Source organism: Limanda limanda, chromosome 15, assembly GCF_963576545.1.
Source record: "Limanda limanda chromosome 15, fLimLim1.1, whole genome shotgun sequence".
In the NCBI taxonomy this organism is placed as follows: Eukaryota; Metazoa; Chordata; class Actinopteri; order Pleuronectiformes; family Pleuronectidae; genus Limanda; species Limanda limanda.
The window spans coordinates 10,118,672-10,126,553 of NC_083650.1; the positions used below are offsets into that span (position 1 = coordinate 10,118,672).

Here is a 7,882-nt window from a genome sequence, read left to right on the forward strand (position 1 = left end):
GAGATGCCTCTCGCAGCACCCAATCCCAAAAAAAGAGGCCGGCTTGTGTGTGTGCGTGTTAGAAAAAAGGAGCCGTAAGACAATAACCAAAATGAATATCACCAGCGAGGATAAAAATACACATTCCTCTCTTTTGAATATCATCACAGTTACCTAAGCTGCAGCACCCTGAGGTGAAACTTTTCAGAGAATTAGTCTTGATTATTCTCTCTCATTCTATCTTGTCTACGTCTCTCACCTTTTCTCTGTCACAAACATACACTTTAAGATAAAAGTGCACGGGTGATGGAGAAAACCATGGAAAGAAAGAAAGGATAAAAAAGGATGGATAAAAAAAGGATGATGGACACATAATAGAAAGTAATAAATACCAAAAAATGAAAACTAAGGCTTTTTCTTACTTTATCTAAGAAAGTCATGCAGCACAGTCAAACCCTTAACAGACTGAAGAACTATTTTGTTCCTCTGTGAGATTGTAAAATCTGAGTTGGAGCTCTAAGTAGGCCTTAGTGTTCCGGTGCGGTCGCAATTGCAGCACTGAATGTTAAAGGAATTGCTCTACAGAAACGTATTTTTAAAATGTACGATGCGATGTCATCTGTTTGTGTATAATATTTGTTGAAATCTTTTTTGTCCTGTTGTGTAATATGTTTTTGTTTGTGTCAATGGACGTCTTTGGATGCAAGGCAAATTTCAGAAGAGATTCTCACAAGAAAGTGCAATCCAATCTAATCCGATTGTCGTACAATGTCCACAAATTTGAAAAAGCTACTCACATGTTGGTGTCCACGCTAACTATTTCAGATTTCTGATCTGATTTTATCTGATCAGAAACAGCCCGGTCCTTCTCCTGAGTATCAGCTGGGAAACTCATGATCTCAGACCTCACACGCATCACCATTTTATGAACAGAAAAAATACAGATTCTATGCTTGTGTTACGATATTACTCAATTTATGGTAGGCCACATTGAGCAGCGCTAATAGCCTTGGTGCTCCGTGGCACCATGTCTGGCCAGAGTTTACGTCATTGATTTCAAAAAGCCATGTTTTCGCCCCGTTCATATCGGCTACAGCGGCTACGTGCATAAGCTCCGTAGCTAAGCCGTAGCTCTGTGACGCAGAGCTATAAATTTCACATGTAGTGTGGACACAACATCACCCAACCATTGCACGGTCAGACACACATGCACACACTCTTCCTCTCTCTTAAATCTCAACTCCCGACGCCTCACAATGGGCACAGTGTTTAGTGTTAACAGTGACCACACTATGTGGCACTAACATTAAAAATGCATCCAATTAAAGCCGCAGGGGAAAATATTCCTCTGTAAACGGCAACAGTCTGTAACATGTTTGCAGCAATGATAGGCTTTCTAAACAAATTAAGCCAGCAGAGCTCCACATTACTAATCCTGGCGCTCTGTCTGGCCAAATTCTGCCTCAATTGCACAGTTGTTTGATCAACCACTGGAACACTGTGTATCTGCAAATTCGAGAGGAGAGGAAAGGGAAAAAAAGAACAGATATGAGATGAATAACGTACGACAGCAGCAGACAAGTGCGCTATAAGTTGTCTTCCTACACTTTCATGTGTCTGCAGTCGTGCTCAGTCACTTTCTGCAGCCCCAGTCTGTCTGCAGCACTTGTCACTCAGCCGGTGGTCGGCGCATGTGTGTTTCTACGTGTGTTAAACCTGTCACATTCTGTGCTCTGACGTCCGTGTGCTAATCGCTTTGGCTGATCCCCGCTCGTCGTGCACGTGTGGACAGTATGTGTCTGTGCCCGCCTGCGTAAACGTGTGCATGTGTGTGTGCTGGAGGCAGATGTTCCCAAGGCGGTGCCATTGCTCAGCGTACACACACACAGACACGCGCTGCACTAGGGAAGATTAACCAGCACTTTATTATTTATTTGCCTACTTTATAATCTCTGGTAGCAAAGAATTCAGGAAGAAAGGCAAGCAGAAAACCAGACATACCTTTCTGGTTCTGGTAGAGAAACATTTAGGTTCACTTTCAAGTTGACCTTTAAATTTGAACCACAATTAACTGACAATAACCTCCTGCTCTTTGAAGTATCACGTTTTCATTTGGACAGAGCTGTGCTGATATCCAATTTACTGCCAAATTATTATAATATGTCACTTACAACTCTACCAGGAGGCAACACAGAGCTAGAAAAACAGGTTATTGTTGCATTGGAAATAACCTCACAGAGCAAATATAGAGTAGAAATGTTCTCAATGGGAAACTGCACTTGCATTTTCAGTGCACGAATCTTGCGTGACGTCCTCTATCTGTCTTTTGTAAAACAAACAGGAAGTGTTTTGGAAACAAATTGCTCTTGAATCATAGCGTGATCGTTTTTGTTCGTTAAGTATTGACACTGGCTGCAGGGTTCTCGCTGTGACTTGGCAAACACAGAGCCCAACAGGATCCTGCACAGCTCCTCGTAAACTGCAGCTGCACACTGCTCCGTTCCCGGTTCCCCCCCGGCCGCCAGCCGAGGAGGTTCCAGTCAAAACCAGCCACATTACAAACCCCTGCGCCATGTCAGGGTGATAGAGAAGCCAGGATGAAACCAAAGGCTGCACACAATCACTGAGCAGTGGATTAGACTAAAAATATCTTTACCTGTGTGAACTTTGACCTTGGTGGTACTGCCGCTGTGGTGGCCGCCCCCTCCCCCAACCCACCCCTCATGTATTCCTCACGCGCGGTCTCTCGCTGACCCCTCCTCCGGTATTCGTGATCTGAGGGGAAGGAAGACACAGGAAAAAAAGCCTGTTAGATTTCTTTTAATGGAATGCCAGGGAGAACCTGGTTCAGACAGAGGACAAATTTATCACTGAGAAATTCATCCCGGTGCTGAAAAATGTATGCAGGGAGCCGTGAGGGAGTCTGCTATACTGCCCCATTTACTCTGCCTCCTAACCCTGCCCCAGAGTCAATGAACCTATGAACAACTGCACCACCCATCACATCGCCGGGCCTCCTGTATACTGCAGTGGCTCCGTATACCCCCCCCCCACACAAGACCCCACCCCCCACTGCTCAGGAACAATGTCCTTCCTAAAGGTTATCAGCAGCCTGACGCTTGGTCGGCCCTCATCCTGAGTCCATTACACACAGAGCGGCGAGATTCACTGCCTTAATACACCTCTCTTAGTTTCTCCTCACTGCTTCGCTGCGCCCTTTACAGGCTGATACAAATCCAGCGTATAAGCCCAGAACACACACAGACACACACAGGTTTTGGGATTTGCCTATACAAGCACATTGCAACTCGGTCTCTACTCATCTGCAAATCACTTCAGTTCGGTCTGTGTTTCGTTTGACTGTTTTCTTTCAGATGATCACCCTCATTAATTTAATTTCCTGTCAGCTCAAAACAGCTGTGATTAGGCCACTGCATGTTACCTGCCCAGCACCAAACATCACACAGAGACTAAATTAGAGCTAGTTCTGATGAACACGGTGGAGCATTGAGAAGTTTAAGAACCAGTTCTATCTGTCAGGTATTAATGGAGGCCAAAAACAGAGCTGAAAAGTGCAACAAAAACAGGACTCCGAATCAATGCTACTTTGTCTACATGTGTGGTGCATGTGTACACAGGCAATATGTTAGCAACAAGAAGTTCATGAAGTTAAAATAACTTTTTGTGAATGTTGAGTAGAGCCTTACCAATATGGTTTTTGAGGGCATGAGATGATTCGCTGGTGTATCTGGATGTCACTAACTGATTCGCCTGACTTTGTGGACCCTTACTCACACATGACTGGAATCCTCACAAGCCAGAGACACAAGGTTGAATTAGAGATGACAGCCAGAAGTTAGCGGAAGAGATACGGAAAAGTTGGCTTCTATCACTTTTCCGACAGTGCCTGTTTGTGTGTTTTGGGGCCGTGACTTTGAAGAGAGGGCCAATGTGAGGGGGCGGGATGTATCGGTTATACATATTTAAAGTGAAGCCTGCTGTTGCTAGCTTTCATAGGCTTACCAACCCTAGCTTTAAATACAGATCTTTTCCGCATTGTTTATTCTATAAAGTAAAAGTTTTCACATAGTCAAACATATGCTGACACTGATATGTGTGTGAAAGTCTCATATGGGCTGTTGTCTATCAGTCAACCGATGTATCAGTCATGCACTGCTGTTGAGTAATTTAATCCTGGTTGAATTGTGTTCTTGGGCTCAACATCTTCTAACGTGACACCAACATTTTGAGTCTGAGACTGTGGAGTTGAAGAATGTCTGGCCAGCGGGACGCAGCCGATGAGGAACCTACCTGACACAAAACAATAGGGAAGTGAAATAAGGTGAATTGCTTTATTGTGTCAGCGAGTATCTCAAATCGAACCTGAAAATATATCCTGTTGATATTCAGACGACAACCCGCGGATGGTTTAAACAGATGGGGAGAATGGATTGAATGGGGCCCCCCCCATACGTCTTAACACCTGCTCATTCACTCATTTAATCCATGAGGGGAAGGGAGCACACTGAGGAAAATACTGTGGGAAGAGGGGGTTGATTTTGGACTCAGGCCAAAAAAAGAAGAGGACAGGGCGGAGGAGAAACCCATAAATACGCGGGGAGGCGAGCAGGTGTCGCGGACAAATGAGATTTACAGGGTCTACGTCGCATAAGGTGCTGACAGGTAAGCCTATTAGGTTGATATTACCCGGCTATAACATGCACCGATGGACACTCCTAAAAGTGAGTGTGCGGCAAGTGTGTGGAGATGAGGAGTTTAGGAAAGACATTAGAATATCAAAGGTGCGTTATACATCAAGTTCATAACATTCAGAATTAAAAATAATGATTTTCAATTGGTTTCATTCATTTCATTACCTCACCGAGGAGGATGTTTGTTAGTTAGCAGGATTTTGCAAAAATTACTCAAGCGATTTTCATGGACTTTTGTGGAGGAGTGAGGCATGACCCAAGGATGAACCTATTTAATTTGTGTGCGAATCCAGGATTGTTTTTTTAAGAAAAAAGCCGGCTTGTTTAAGGGACTGATACTTATGTGTGTTTAATTTGGTGCATATCCAAATACACATCTGGGTGTGGTTAATTTACATGTGGTTTCAAGTGGTCTGTTGGGCTCGGCGGAGAATTGTGCTCTAAGTGCCAATTCAAGTTATGTTTCTTATACATCAAGTTCATAATAATAGATAATTGCACCTTTTTTCCGTTGGCTTCATTCATTTCATTGCATATTCTTTCAAGGGGGCACCTTCTTGAAATCGTACAATAGATAGACGTTTAGTTTTCTTGAGATTGGTAAAAAAATACTGTAGATGTTAAACAACATGGTAAATTAGATATTAAACAACATGGTAAAACATTACTGCAGATATTAGATTGGATTTCATTTCAAAAGCAATACCGAGCAAATGTGTTTTCTCTGAAATGGCATCAAAGCCAGAGAGAGCTAAATACTGAGATGGCAGTGCATTTCTGCATATTGGAAACCGCCGGGAAGCAATCACTGAAGAATGCAAACGTTTATGAGAAACTAAACGCACTAGAACATGGAGCGCAGATCTGCAATCGAGTTTCACTTGTAATACTGCATGAGCAGGCGAAGACTACAAGGAAATTGCTACCACTCGAGTTGCACACTACAGATGGTGTTGAGAGCAACACGGCACAAAGAAATGTGTTCCTTAATAATGTGGTGAATATTGCAGTGAAAAGCTGAGTGTGTCATACTGGCTTCTGCAGACACCAGCTTCCCCCCCCCCCTTTCCTTTCCCTCCTGTCAGAAGTGTGAACTCTTTCATCCCGGATATAAGAGGCTGCCGTAAAATCCTCAAAGAAACTAATCGTGTTAAATGAGGTTTGTGTCTGTATCCATGACTTTAGACTGTGTTGTTTGTGTGTGGGGGGGCTGTGGGGGGTTATAGGTGCCTCTGAGAGACTAAAACCTCCTGTCACCACAGAATCTAAAACCTATGTCAACCACCCGAGCCATTCATCTGTCTCCCCTGTTTCCTAATCACGCTTGGTTTAACACTTAACACTTGAATGCTGGTAATCATATCTGATCGAGTGGCTGTTCATTGACAGAGATAACCCGATTTTCTGCACAAATTCTTTAAAGTGATTCAAATGCTGGAGATGACAAAGCCCCAAGTTTGCTTGTTAGAAGCCCTTAATACCACAAGGTTTACTTTAGCTTCCTGGGGGGAATCCTAGTCTCAAGCGGCTTCTCAACTCATACAGACGGACTCGCTCTTGTGCACACACACTCGCAGACAATGCACACATACACACACACCTTATCATCCAGGGATGAGGAAGCGGCAGGGCTATAAAACCCAACCTCATCTCCTTAAAACAGGCAGGGCTGTCCCTGGGCGTCTTAACACAACTCATCAACTGTTAAACCAGAGAGAGAGGCAGAGCAGTAAAAATCAATGCCCCCCAACATGGCAAACAGCAGTCAATGATGTTAGCTGCAAGAGGAAGGAGCCAGTGTTTGCGGCAAAGGTAAGGAGGAAGGGGCGAGGGGGGAAGGAAGGACAAAGTCCATGTTAAGCTAAAAGCAGGAGGCTAATATATGTAATTGATTACCTCGATGCAAATAGAAGAACTCTGAAAACCAGAGAATGCAATTTAAAGCAGCGGAGTCTCTGGAATCGATTGGCGCTGGGAGCAAGAGAAGCCATTTCCCCCCCAAGCCAAGATAAAACACTTTACTATTAGCTGTCAGATACTTATCAGGAGGAAATTAGCAGAGGAATACCATTTTCCCCAAACAAGCAGGTCAAGTGTTTCTCCTCGCCGTCATTCTCTCCCATTCTGATATCATCATCTGTTATTTCCTCCTGTTTAAATGCCAACGGTGAGGAGGATAAGGTTGCGATCATTCGTAATAAAAAAAACAGCAGGAGCCGGTTGTAGTTTGATACAGAGAAGATGAGGTCTCCGGTTCACCTCGGCTTCCCAGGGAGCAACCCCGGAGCCTGCCAGCGCCCGCACGTACACACTGACGCAAGTCCAACTCCCCAATCTCCCGGCCAGATCTCACCAAAACAATATTTGCGTTTTTTGGCCGGGCCGTCTGTGTTCCTGGCTGAAAAGAGAGGAGAGAGAAAAAAAAGAAAAGAAAACTCACATAGAGTAGAGCACAAAGAGATGTAGAAGCAGGCAGCAACCCACACAAGGCAGCCTTGTCGGATAGAGGAGAGGGCAGCTCGGCGTCAACATCAACACCGGTTCTGCAGTCATCGCTCAGCAGGTAATTATGATAACAACGTGTTCCCTAGGCAGCTACTCTCTCTGATTTAGTTTCTGAGCACTTACCCTTCCTAAAATCTCCTCCTGATAACATCTGATATAATTACAAAGTCAAGATCCTTTTCAAGGAGTGCCCACTTATGTGTCTCTAGTTTGGTGTAGTAACTCTCCCTCCTGTGACTACTCGGTGATGCTTCTCACCTTATTGTGTGTGCTGGTTAAGGTGTGACACACAGTGCATTTTTGTGACATATCTGATATGAATACCATGACATAAATGAACCTCACCTACCAACCCTAGCTGTTATGAGCCCTCCATTGCCTGCTATTACCTTCGATTTGTAAACACAGCCCTGCCTCGTGTGGAAATACATCATTTCATTGTGCCTGTTATCATCCAGTTTGAACAGTGGGAGTTTGGCCCTGAATGGAGTCAGCGGCTTGACCCTGTTATTACCTCTGTGGTGCAGCATTTTCCTTGGCTGTCATCATAGCCGACCCCTTAAACAGCCAGCGCCGCGCTGCTACAGGGCTAGGCTGTTGACATACTGAAGACATTTAAGATAATCCCAGAGATGTCTCTGTGTTTTCCAAGATTACATCTTCAAAGTGGGGAACACGGCCAACAG

The 7,882-nt window shown here is 44.4% G+C and overlaps 1 protein-coding gene across 1 annotated transcript in view; it reads right to left on the reverse strand.

Moving 5' to 3' along the window:
* The window catches only part of zmiz1a (zinc finger, MIZ-type containing 1a), a 74,473-nt gene extending 71,796 nt beyond the window's left edge, over positions 1-2,677 (reverse strand). Inside the window, exon 1 of the mRNA XM_061086961.1 lies at positions 2,636-2,677. The gene's annotated coding sequence lies outside the window, so the exon portion shown is untranslated. The remainder of the gene's footprint in view (positions 1-2,635) is intronic.
* Between the last annotated feature and the right edge of the window lie 5,205 nt (positions 2,678-7,882).